The sequence below is a fragment of the Dermacentor silvarum genome, chromosome 3 (assembly GCF_013339745.2).
Source record: "Dermacentor silvarum isolate Dsil-2018 chromosome 3, BIME_Dsil_1.4, whole genome shotgun sequence".
NCBI classification, from domain to species: domain Eukaryota; kingdom Metazoa; phylum Arthropoda; class Arachnida; order Ixodida; family Ixodidae; genus Dermacentor; species Dermacentor silvarum.
The window spans coordinates 113,480,769-113,494,699 of NC_051156.1; the positions used below are offsets into that span (position 1 = coordinate 113,480,769).

The 13,931-nt window shown below is 42.4% G+C and overlaps 1 long non-coding RNA gene across 1 annotated transcript; it reads left to right on the plus strand.

Annotated features, from left to right (window-relative positions):
* Window positions 1–1,533: 1,533 nt before the first annotated feature.
* Window positions 1,534–13,675, plus strand: LOC125943948 (uncharacterized). Its single transcript, XR_007466014.1, has 2 exons — window positions 1,534–1,921; window positions 13,577–13,675. It is a non-coding gene; the product is annotated as an uncharacterized LOC125943948 (long non-coding RNA).
* The last annotated feature ends 256 nt before the right edge of the window (window positions 13,676–13,931 follow it).

The following is a 13,931-nucleotide window of genomic DNA, read 5'->3' on the forward strand; positions in this document are numbered from 1 at the left end:
AACTCCGCTTTTTAGCTCACGTGGACGCAAAATAATGTTCAGCATCACTGGGCACTATGGGGACATCCCTGCCTATGGCATAAAAAAGCTTCAGCTGTCCAGTGGTCTGCGACGGTGACGCGCCCACGGCTTCTTTTTTTATGAGCCTAAACCAGTGTTTCGCACTATGATATCTCGCGTTATTTGTCTCATCGTCCTATCTTGTTTTGTAATTAATTAGTTTGGCCCGGGTTACCTGGGACACACTTTTTATAGTTTCCATTTACATCAACCTGGCCGCCATCTTAGCTCTCGAGCACGCCAAGAACATGCGTTAAATATAAGTGAAATACGACAGATGCCACTCGCTGGATCAATCAGTGTAAGCGAAACTTTTAACATAGCCTTCAAGATTTGCTTCTACCCGATCAGAGCCACCTCTGGAGCGTGGGTTAGGGCGCCACTTATAGCCCAAACAAAGCCAAGTCGCAGATTTTCAGTAGCCCAAATATAGCCACATAGCCAACTCGTCCATGTGGACGCCAAAATTTTTTTCCTGTAGCCCAATTTGCCTATATATAGCCAAACCTGGCAACACTGGCGTCCGCATTCATCAGTCGCCGCTAACAATACTTGGATCTGTGTAGTGAAATCATAATTGGAATTCTCCGCTCTTTCTGCGCATGCGCGAGGAGTAGTGGGTGCGAGAGAGAAATGTGGGGAATTTCGGTCCCTGAAATTTCTCTTCGCCTTGGTACTACGGGGACGAAAGTTGTTAGCGCCGTTCGTCCCTAGCCGAGCTGGCAGCACAGAATCGACAGAATGCGTGCCGGCAAGGCGAAGAAGCCATGTCCGAGGTGAGTTTGTTGCGACGGTAGCATATTAAATTTTTATAGTCGCAGGGCGATAGGTTTGGAAGTGAGGTGTCTTCTCGGATGAATTTAGTGGCAAAGCATGACATCGTGCCGATGCATTGTTCATTAGTGTCGTTGAGCAAGGTCAACATGCCGCACACTTCAGGAGATTCGCGGAAACGGAAACTGTTTATGAATTCAACTGCTTGTATGTGAAAATACGAAAACTCAACGTCGCTATGCACTTTAATTGTCATAGACCATTGTGACGTACAGCAACACTGACAAAGCATTACGCCGCGCCGATGTTTACGAAAAGGCTTCGATGAATTAAAACACATCGTATCCTGTATGTTAAAGTAAGAAAAGTCAACGTCGTCATGCAATATTTCATAGCCGTACATAGGACCATTGTGAAAGCTGTACAGAAACACTCATCAACCACGTGGTACAGATTCGTAGTTATTCTGAGGATCTTGTATATAATTAAGGAACGCGTATTGTACCCAATTCCCGGGCCGTTACGATCATTGTATCCGGCCCGGCGTGCTAGGTGGGCGAAACAAGTGCTCAAATCACCACAACCACGTCCGAAATATCTCTGAAGGCATGCCAGCCCATTCATTAGGCGTCTCTGTGTTTGTACTGTGACAGGAGAGGTGACGGCGAGCGCCGCGAGTATCACACTATGTCCCGTGACAATGGTCCATTTACACTCGGCATGCTTCACCGCAGTACATTGCGTATGCTTGACCGCGTAGCACGCATGCGTTGCGGCGAAGCTGATAGTAGGGAACCGGGCATTATGCAGCGCTCGAGCCTAGCTTCTTGTCAGTGACTGCGGATGGAAAACACATACACGTTCAAGAGCTTTTCGTCGATCTTTACACCTCTTTATTGAATGAAAATGATAACGTACGCCTGTGTCCGTGAGTTAAAAGATCGATAAAGACTCTGGGCACTTACTTGCAGTGTGTGAAAAATAGAGAACTTTATTTATGCAGGTGTCCATGCTCCTGCAGTCCTGTGGTGACCCTGTGGAGCTGGATCCGGCCTCGTGGAAACACAGCCGGCTCATCAGTCACAAAGTAGGAGCTGAAAAGTACAGTCTAATGCTGATATTACACCTGATTGTATAGTGCTTAACTTGTGGTTAGCAGTGACAAAGGCATTGCACTAAAGATTGTGAGTATGTCTTAATACGCAGCGCTTATCTGGCGAATAGGAGAGCAGAAGGTGAGAACAATGTTTTGAGATGAGGTATGACTGCCTTCATCTGTGTAGTGAAATCGTGTTTATTATTTGGGTAACGTCAGTGCACTCACTTGCTTAAGTATAACGTTTACTGCAGCTTACAGCTTCTGTCGATGCGGGTGCTTCTCTACTGGAAACAACCTTTCATTTACCAAATAAAGTTGCCATTTTGTAGTTTTACAAGTTTTCCTCTGGTGTTTTAGTCTCTTCTGAATCTGGAAGATCTGACTGAATGCATGGGTATCAGAGTTTGTACTCCATCACATTTAATGGTACATTCCACCTCGAAATTACCGACACACTGCGAATTCAACTGTTTTTATGAAACACCTTGCTCTTGCTGCTCACAAGGCTAGAACAACTGCCAAGTCGTCCACTTGTGGAGCATATTTTGACACACAGTGTCAAGGCCTGTGCAAACAGTTGCAGAAATCTCTTGCCTGGCATGCATGATGCGTGATGGTGTCTCCATCATTTTTTTCTCAGTGTTTTTTTTTTCCTTTTTCATCCTTTGTCACAGCACCAATCTTTTTTTTTCTTTTGTTTAGCTTTTTTGTTCATGTGAGAGCCTGCCATTGCTATTTCCTGTGCTTCCGCCTTTGCTGTGCCAGTCACTAGCATTAAGTCTCTCTTGCCTAGGTGTACATCCCGATGTCTTTGTAGGTGTGCCATAAACAATTTAATCGCAGGGTATTGAATCTTGAGCATATCATATAAGGGAATTAGCTTTTAGTTTTTCTTTTTTTGTGTGGGAAGGCCTCTAACCCTTTGTGATGAAATTTCATTTTGGTGACATACAACTGATCATACTTCACGAGTTGTTTCCAATGGCTACATTTTTTGTGCGTCGAAAGTTCACACAGTTGCCAAGTTCCATAGTGCACACATGCCTCAAAGACTTCACAGCTTGATAGGTCTTGTCTCATACTATTGCCACTTAGTTCGGCATTTTATGTCCATTGTTGATCTTGTTGACTGGGTTGCTTCTTGCCAATACCGAATTTATGACATAGTACTCAGCATGAAAGAATGCTTTAAAACCATTGTGCTGTCCACTTGTCTCATCATGCCACTGTGTCATGTTGATCTGACTTCTGTATCGGAAGTCAGAGAAGTACATAACATGCATGCCATGTAAAGTTGAAAGCTCTGTTAAATACTTGATTAAAAGAACTGCTTCCGCCTCCAACGTTTTTCCACACTTCTTAGTCTGTTTTAAGGCCTCACCAAATACTGTGGTTGCTAATATGTCCTATGGTGGAAAATGTTCGCTGTCAGATGACCTGAATTGTTGTCAGACAGCGTAAGTGAAAGACTGCATACTAGCTTGAAACTGTGCTACAATGACGTCCTGACCTCTTGAGCTGCCAGGATGGCTTATTTTCCTGAAAACCATAGTAGTAGTCAGAAGAATGGCAGAATCAGAATGGCATTTATGAAAGCTCCATTCAGATTCTGCAAGACATTTTCCTGAAGCCAGGCCTGGCAGTGTTGGTCAATTTTGGAAGCTCTGAGTTAGTTTGATGCGATCTTTTCGTTGAGTTTTCTTCATTGCTGTTTCTTGATTATGTAGATAGTGGCACAGGCTTTCTTAGGAGCCATTGCTTCAATAGGCATTTCCTAGAAAGAAATGTTGGTTGTCTCTATATCTGGATCGTACTCGGAAAAATCCTTTTTTGATGTTTTTCGAGCTGGCCTACATGACACGTGATTCAGATGCTTATAACTGAAATGCCGTGTTTTTGGTACTTAGTGCAAAAATTTTGAAGTCATTTCTTCTATTAAAATTAGCTCCTGGTCCCTAGCAGGACACAAGCACTGTGTTGTCCGCTTTCTGTAGCCAACGCAGCTGCCATCTAATATAATGCAGTGCAGTTTGTACGTGATGGGGATGCCATATTAGGTGAGAGTCATGCGTGTCAAAGTGGTGCCTGCATTGTGGTTCTCAATTGTTTGCTGAGTGCTTGAAATCTGAATGCTTCGCTGAATCCGGAGTCCTCCACTACTTCATCTTTCATAACCTGTGCAGTTTCAGAATCTTAAACCTCATAATTTAATTTTTGAAATAATTCAGGCAGCCGTAGGAGTGCGATATGGCATATTGTGTGAAAGACCGAATTGACACTGGCGATTGACAGAGGTCACATGATCGAATGCGACTGGTGGCTAAAGATTGACTCATAGTGACCAGTGGTCACAGTGGCTAGTGCGACCTGTCCCTCACCGCACCAAAATATCACACAGGGTGCGTACAGATCCTTGAAATCCTTGAAAACCATTGAAATTGAAAAGTGTGTTTTCAAGGCCCTTCAAAGTCCTGGAATTTTTTCCTTCCTTGAAAATCCTTGAATTTCATGAGCAGTGCAGTCTGATATCAACATTGGGACCTCCTTTTTGTGGTAGATCGGCGTCGATCTGACAAACTCCCCATTTCAGAAACAATACGCCGGCGCGAGCACACGTGGTTCCGTATTGCAGAACTGCACAAGAAAAAATGAAAGGCTTCGCCGCGTCAAACTGCGAATGGAGCGAGAGACCCGTGCCGCGCAACGCTGCTGGCTCAGCTGGCAGTGTTTACACTGCTTTCCTCACCCTATCGTTCGTTTCACTCTTCGCCCGTCGGCTTGCCTTCCCACTTTCATTCTTGCGCGCGAAGTGAAGCTAGTGAAGCTAAAGAGAGCAATAGTGCAGAAACTTTACAACTGATGCTCAGTGCCTTTGCAATAACATAACTGTATTTTCCGGTCAATAAGTCGCACCTTTGTGTAGGACGCACCCCCCTCAAAACGGCAGTTTTCCCGAAAAAAAAAGTATACAAGTCGCATCGGTGTATAAGATGCACCTGTTCTTTCGGTAAGCGATTTAAACAAGTTAGTGACGTTACGCTCCGGGAATGCGGATCACGCGCAAGCGTATGGGTGCCATATATTTCCACTCCAGGCGCATTTCTGCTATTGTGGTTGCCGCGATGTTTCGTGTAAAGTCCAAGGGCGATAACATCGTCCCTGCGCGCCATATGCTGTATGTGCGAGTGAAAGCATGCGACGGTGAGCCAACTCGCGCGCAAGGGAGGAAAGCGGGAAGGCAGCCCGGGAGGGAGGGGGGGCTGCCTGTACTCTCGTAGCAAATGCGTAGTTTGCGCAGCGGCGTGCGCCGTATCTTGACAGCTATGTGCAGATGCGACGACTTCGGGGTCGATCGACTCACGGTCGGCCTACCGCCGCTTGCGTTGCTGCTCCATCCTTCTCGCACGGCGTTTTGGAACTTGATCACGAGAACCCGATAGCGCGCACAGAACCCGTAGCAATTCAGTCAACTGCCCCTCTTCGCGTGGCCATAATTATCATCGGATTCGATTATGACGGCAGTTAAAAAAAACGTACATAGGTCGCACCGTTCTATAAGACGCACCGACGGAAAATTAAGAAAAAGAAAAATGCGTCTTATACACCGAAAAATACGGTATGCTGAATGTTTTGGAAATGTTTGATGAACCAACCCAGCTAATACTGCAGAAGCCTGAGCAGCTGTTGTGAGTGTTCGTTGTGTTAACTTTTAATATTGCGGACTTGAGAAATAATCAAGACAAGGCATGCTTTGCAAAATTGCAATATACATCTATTTGTTATAATATAATGGATGTGTAGCAAGATTACACCGAATGGTTTGGAAATGTTCAGTAAACTTGCCCAGTTAATACTGGAGAAGTCAGAGTAGCTGTTGGGTGCATTTTTGTGAACTTTTTTTTGGTATTGTGAACTTGCAAAGTGATCAAGGCTAGACGTTAAGATCATTGGGATATACATTTATTTCTCTTTGGTTTGAATATTTTTGGTGAACTTTACCCACCCTATACTGGAGAAATCTCAGCCGCTGTTGTAAGCGTTCATTTTGTGTTGTGATCTTGAGAAGTTATCAAGGCTAGACATTTTTATTATAATTGTGATATACATTTATTTATTGTAAGTGCAATAAAAATAGTCATTTTTGGAAATGTTAGAGTAAAGAAATCCTACTTTGGATGCTGCTTTGAGTCCTTGAAAACCTGTGACAGGTCCTGGAAAGTCCTGGAATATCCTTGAATTTTTTACTTGTAAACCTGTACGAACCCTGAATTCACAATTCATGCCATTCACGTCTGCCCGCACATCAATTATGTGTTTACATGACAAATCGTGTTTGTTTTTATCCCTTTATGGTCCACGATGTGTGATGGTTATGTCATTAGCTGTAACGTTAGTACCTGTGGAGATGGCAATGATTGCAACAGTCACCCTCAAGTTCTCCCTGTGAGTCAGTGCAAGCTTTGGAACCACACTGTTAATGGTTCTGCTGTATTGCTTTAGCTGCATAACCTCCTTCCTACCTTTTTTTAAAATCTTTCTGCAATTCCTCATTCTCTCTACGACACTGTGCAATTTCAACTTTAGCAGCAGCCATTTCCTAAAACAAAAAAGCTTCAACATCTGCCTTGAATAGCGCAAAATGCTCATTCATGAAGCCAATAGCTTCCCAAATGCTACTGAGTTTATCATGTATTTCAGTACTTGAACCGACCTTTGCCTTAGCTTTCCACTACATGAACTACTGGACGATTGTATTCTCAGGAAGGCACAGGCATGAATTAGCAAGCTACATGTTGTCCTGCTCAAGCCTGAGGCCCCTGCAATGGCTGAGTGGCTACGAAGTGTAGAATTGGTTAACCTGCACGAGCTTGTGGTTGGGCATTTGGAGGTGCTTAGGTTTGGGTTGGTTTCAGCACTGACTAACCATACTATGCACATTGCTCAGTGCTTGAATATATTTGGGAGCATTATCCAGATGCTGTAGTGACTTTCTGAATGTTTTTTCATGCAATACCTTGTCAGCCACAAATATGAGGCTGTGTGCGGTAACTGTTTCCGGTCTGAACTTATTTTAATGAAGTAAAAACTATATTACATGCATCTGAACGACACGAGTCAAGGAAAAATTGTAAGAATTTCCACTCTATAGTCTTTGCAATGAATCGAACGGTTTTCTCATAAACTGCCGAAAACTCAAATGTGTTGTAAGCGGCATGCGGTTCTTCAGACATTTTAATTCAAACTCATAATGGTGTGAAATATGGCCACAGGCTATACGAAATCTGCCGTGGTTGCTCAGTGGTTATGGTGTTGAGCTGCTAAGCACGAGGTAGCGGGATCAAATCCCGACCATGGTGGCTGCATTTCAATGGGGGCGAAATGCAGAAAACACCTGTGTACTTAGATTTAGGTGCACATTAAAGAACCCCCTGTGGTCCAAATTTATTTTCAATACTGCCAGTCTCTTCCGAGACCATAGCAGGTGGGCGTACAGATTGTACATGCAGGTAGAATAATACATCAGCACCACACGGCAAAACAAACAGAAATCCAATGCAGTGACAGTCATCACAAAAGTATAAGATTAAAAGGTATCCAAATAAGTTTGAATAATGATAATTAGGAATTAATACCGAGCTGAACTTCTATGGACAACACACTTGTACCACATATAACTTATACACACTTATAATAGCAATAATATACAAAGCACACATTTTTATCCTCAGATAACACAAAGTAACCAACAGCAACAGATAACAGAAATTATACATGAAATGGAATGGTACACAGGCAAATAACAGCAAACCTGAAAACCTCTGTAGTGAGCACTTGGCCACTAATATTCTTCAAATGATGGTGAAATGCCTCTGGGGCGGAGAGCGCTACTGCATTAACAGATGATACTTGCTATTTTTGAGGCAAAGTCCGATAATGAGTTCGCATTAGTAACCAAGGGATCTAAACAATTCCATTCCCTGATAGCAAGTGGAAAAAAAGAGTGCTTGAAAGTGTCATTGTGGTAAGAGTACTGTCAGTGTGTGTGAATGTTTGTGCCGGGTTACGCAGGATTCTGATGGACGAATGTATAATGATGTGTCAATTTTGTAATAGTTGTGAAGTAGCTGAAAAATAAATTTCAGGCACCCTTGTTTTGCTCTAATCGCCAGTGTTTGGAGGCCAGAGCTTGTTAACATATTTGTGGGAGAATCAGTGCGCTTATATTTGTTGCAGATGAAGCTTGCAGCCTTCCTCTGTACATTTTCTAGTTTTTTATGCTAGTGACTGTATAAGGAAACCATACTGTGTTAGCGTATTCTAATACCGGTCTAACATAGGTAGTATAGGCTAGAAGATTGGTAGATTGAGGGGCCAGCCGGAGGCATCTGCGAAGATAAAACAGCTTGCGCAGAGCAACTGAAGTAATATTAGAAATATGCACATCCCATCTTAGGTTTGAAGCAAGGGTGACACCTAAATTATTTTGTTCATTCACTTGATATTCGTATTTGATAGCTTCTTTCTTTCGGGTTATCGTCATGTTTACTGTTTTTGAGGGGTTCATCGACATTTGCCACATGTCGCACCAGTTGGAGAGATGGTTGAAGGAATCAGTTAGTGCAAGGTGATCTGAATGACTGTTAATTTCTTTGTAAATAATGCAGTCGTCAGCGAAGAGCCTAATGTTGCAAGATATATTGTCTGTGATACCATTAATAAAAATAAGAAATAACAAAGGCCCCAGAACGAAGCCTTGTGGTACTCCGGACATGACAGGCAGGGTTTCTGATGGTACTTGCTCCAACAGAACATATTGGGAATGGTCAGTTAAAAAGTCTTAAATCCAACGTGTTAATAATCCATCTCCAATGATATTTCGGAGCTTGGCAATTAATTTGTTGTGACATACGGAATCAGAGGCCTTAGAAAAGTCTAGTAGTATAATATCTGTTTGCGCGCAGTTGTTAATAGACAGTGCTAAATCATGAACAACCTCTGTTAGTTGCGTTATAGTTGATAATCTGCTACGGAACCCGTACTGGCAAGATGACAAAATGCCGTTCGTCTCCAAGGAAACGGCTAAATGTTTAAGATTATATGTTCAAATATTTTGCACGACGTGCTGGTTAATGATATTGGTCTGACGTTAGAAGGGTCACCGCTATTTCCTGCTTTGGGAATCGGTGTTATTTTAGCTTTTCTCCAATCTTCTGGAAGTTCTGATACGGCGAGAGATTTGCGGAAAACCAAACCAAGGTATTTACTGCACCATTGCACATATCGTTTAAGAAAGGGATTGGGGAAGTTGTCTGGTCCCGAAGATTTTTTTGGGTCTAGTTCGAGCAAAAGACTAAATATTCCTTCGTCACTTACATCTATTGGGTTGATACCCGTGATATCGGAAGGGGGGGGGGGGGGTAAAGTAAAAGAAGTAAAAGCTTCGGAATTTTTCCGTTATCTTTTGTGAAGACAGAGTGGCAAAAGTTGTTGTATATATTGGACTTTGCCCTTTTCTGTTCTAATGTTAGTTCAGGACTGCCTGTGTTTCTAGGGCGGAAATGCTTCCAGACCCTCTGCGGGTTACCAGTAATGTATGACGGTAGTGTCACTTTGAAGTAATCTTCTTTTGCTTGTTTTGTTTTGATCTTGAAGTTTGAAATGGCTGTTTTTAGTTTTGATACATTCGCACTGCAGCACGTTTTCTTTACCGCTTTCTGTAGTCGCTTAACTTTTCGTTTTGCATGTACAATTTCTCTTGTTATCCAAGGGTTATTTCTTTGGGGCCGTGTAAGCCGTAGTGGAATAAAGTAATTCATGCAGTAATAAACAATGTGCTTGAATCGTAGCCAGAGGTCATTTACAGTTGTGACAGGATCACAGTTCAATTCCATGAACTCATAAGATTCATGAGCTAAACAAGTTAGTACGCTGGCGTCATCTGCTTTACTGAAGTTCGGAACATGTGTTACTATTGATTGAAAGTGTAAGCTGTGATCGAGTGTTAATCCGCAAATGGGCACTCTGTGGTCCGAAATACCTTCTACAACATCAACTTGAGCGTTGATAAGGCTAAGGTGACTACTAATAAGTGTTAGATCTAATATACTGGTGGCTGTTCCTTGAACACGCGTTGGGCACGAAACAACTCGATGGAGGTTGAAATTTAGCATTAAATCGAACAAAGCCTCTGAACCCTGTGAGGTGTGGTGCATGCTACTCCAGTTTATATCAGCAAGCTTAAAATCACCCATTAGTATAACTGCAGAGCTACGGACATGTTGCTGATGAAAATCGTGGGTGGAAACTATGCCTTCGGGACCAGAGGATGGGCTACGATATAAGCAACCCGCCACTATGCTTGTACCATTGCACATTATTTTGCAGAAAACTGCCTCTGTGTTCGGGACATGAGGCAGCAGTGTATATGAAATGGAACGTCGAATTAACGCCACGCCTCCGCCACGAGATGGTCTGTCTTTTCAGATGACAGCGTAGTTAGGGGCAGCGAATTCCTGGTCGAGTACAGCTGGTGAAAGCCAGGTTTCCATTATTGCCGCAATGTCTGGTTCATAAAGTAGCAGGCGTGCCTCATAATCAGATGGTGATTTTGGCATGTAAAACCCCATTAAAAAAGTATATATATTTTATGAATACCATTTTTGTGCTACTGCTACCCAAGGTACGTTATATGCATTAAGCAGCAGGCTCCGAAATTAGAGTGCAGGGGCCTAACCTCAGCGTAATGGGACCCATGGACATTTGTGAAATTTCAAGATCCATGTTTATCTGCATCACAAAATCAAATTATGTGATAAGGATTGCCAACACCCATGTTCCTGAAAATAGTTTTATTGTTTATTTTTCTCAGTGTTGGGTATACAACCACGCAACCTAGCTTGTTGTTGTTGCAGAATAAACTCAATTCAATTAAAATTCTTGCAAAACATTCATTCCTACCTGAATCATTGAATGAGGAAAGGTTAATGTACTTAATCCTTATGCAAGTGCATATGTATTAAAGGTTGCAGTCGTGCCTTACGTGCATGGGCTCACTCACAATTTTAAGAATTGCGACGAGGGCTGGTGTCAGGGTTGTAGCTTCAGCCCCGAGCAAGGCCTTGTCTATGTGCTTCCTGGTGAATGGCACGTTTGAGCAAAAAGCCTTGCAAAAAAGCACATAGAACAACGTTAACATTCTAGTTTTAGGCGTAATTTACCAGACACATTTGTCTTGTGGTAAAGTATATATTGGACAGACCAAAAGATGTTTTAATGAATCGACAAGAGAGTAAAAAGGTTCAATTAAATTGCTTTCAGCAAGAAATTTGTCTGAACACATACGACAGCACAAATGAAAAGTTCAATTTCATAGCACCAATTTCATCACTCCGAACTGCTAGCACCAGCTGTCACGAGTGTTAATGGAAGTAAAACCACCATGACACTTCCGTCAGCACTCCTCCAATTAAAATAGTTGCCTGGTCTTACATGTCAGATCCATGACCTGATTATGAGGCATGTCACAGTGGAGGACTGTGGATTAATTTTGACAATTTGGGGTTCTTTAACATGCACACTCCTTTAATTTCACTCAGAGACAAGCAGGAGCAATACCTTTGACAAGCACTATGTCATTTTTGATCAAGACAATGACCTGCGCTATCAGATTGACAAGCACCCCTGTGTTGGTTGTGGATGACTGCACCTGGATTTTATTTATTTTTTATCCTTGAGATTTTATGAGCACCTTTTTTTGAGCCTGGTTATAAGTTTATGTTCCTTTACTGCTATTGCTGCATTCTTTACATGTTGTTATTTTTTATTTATTTTTTAATCGGAGGGGGGGGGGGTACTTGTCTGTGCCCGGTGCATACTGTCAGGCTGTAAGCAAGCAATTGCTTCTTAGGTTGGCAGTTAGATTTACATAAGAATCTTTGTGTGTGCCTTTCTTATCTATGACCTGTTGCTATACTCAGTCATGTTGCCTTATTTCGGTTTGTAAATTTCGGCCATACATTACAGTTATTATGAAGCAGCTTGCTGAAATGAAACCTTTTTGACATACGCACAACAAAAAAAGGAAAACTGGCTATTGGTTACGGTTGTCGCATCGGAACAAACTAAGATTTTCTTTTTTAAAGCTAGTGGTTCTTGCTCGTAGGGTTCAGAAATTTAGAGCTGCTCCCAGTAGAGTTTATGCCTGAAAGGCACAACTAACTCAATAGCTGTAATTGCACATTGAAACATTACCTCGCTCTGGCCACTATTTTGTATTCATATATGTGTTAAGTGATTAACTGTTGTCAAACAAACATTAATGTTGCTGGAGAGAGAGCGAGAGATAAAACTTTATATTATTGCTCAGTGGATTAATAAGCAGGCAACCTCAGTCCAGGCCACCTCTGTCAGCATACTTGTTGCTGGAGGCAACATATCGACAAGGGGACTTGTCTGTTTCAGGGCAGACGTGATCGAGACAAATTCCCTTGTTGAAACATTAATTGGCTCCAGTACGTGACATTCTAGTTCGACCACAGTTAATCACTTCAAGCCTCCACCTTCCTGTGAACTTCTCTCTTGCTTGTATGTGTTTATTTAATTTGTATGAATTCTGCAGACACATGGTTCTGGCAGGGAGGGCTACAAATACATGCAACAAGCGTGACAGTGAAGGATAATACAGCAATGAAAAACAGACATTTATTAATACAAGATTGTAACCTGATTACACGATTCCATTCTGTTATAGTATGGAGAAAGAAAATATGTGCTGGTTCATGCAAAGTACGGTGTTATAGCATCCTGCCAACGGCGACGAGTGGGTCTGGTTAATATGAAGATGGGTCGAGCAATAAATTGAATTGGTATGAAGTATAACTTAAGGAATTGAAGTCTATTTTCCTTTATTGTAAGCTTGAACAGTTTGATGTCGTTACAATTGCTCTTATTTAGGTGCGGGGGATGAGAAGTTGAAAATTGGTTGAGTATGAATCTAGCAGCTTTTCTCTGGATATTTCTAATTGCTTTCTCTAAGAAGCGGTGGTGAATCTAAGTAATAGGTATAAAGTAGTTGCGCTGATTCGTGCTCCCTCAAGGGCTGCAGAAGATAGCGCCAACCTTCCTTTCTCATAATGAACCACTTAGAATAAAGTAGCATTGATTGGTTTCACATCATGCGAAATGTGAAAACACCCGTGTACTTAGATTTAGGTGCACGTTAAAGAACCCCAGGTGGTCCAAATTTCCGGAGTCCTCCACTACGGCGTGCCTCATAATCTGAACTGGTTTTGGCACGTAAAACCCCGTAATTTTAAACACGTCATGCGAAGTAATATGTTTTTATCAGTGTTAATTAAGTATCATTATCCAGCGCCATGCAACAATATTATTCTAGCTGCTATACAAGTGATTCAAGCTTGTTGAATGTGCTTTCACCATGCAACAATATTATTCTAGCTGCTATACAAGTGATTCAAGCTTGTTGAATGTGCTTTGATTTTAATGTTAACTTAGTCCACCCCCCACCACCCCCCTTCCCATTCTTTTTTTCTTCCCAAAAACTATTAGAGGTATAGGCTCTGTATTTATGTGTGCTGCATTGAGGCCGAGATCGTATAGCGACACGTCTTTATTTTGGTGAAGTGCATGCCTCCTCGGGCGGATGACACGAAGCAACTGCCTGCTGCCATCATGTGCCTAATGTACTTAAAGCGAGCAATAAAGAGAGAATTTAGTTTCGCACGTCGCCCCCTTCGTCTTGTTTAACTCGTCGCTGTTCGGCTGTTACGCAGCGTAGCTCGGCTAGTCCGAACTTGTCAGATTGCCGGCATCGTCCCCTGCTCCGCAAAGCACAGTCTGCAGTGATCGCTTCACCAACGATGGACGCTTCTGCAGTGACTGCGTGTTGAACTGGCTGCAAATCATGGAAGAAAGAAAATCTCCAAATTGATGTGAAAAACAGTTTCGGTTTCGGTTTTCTGCTGCTCGAAGCGCCATC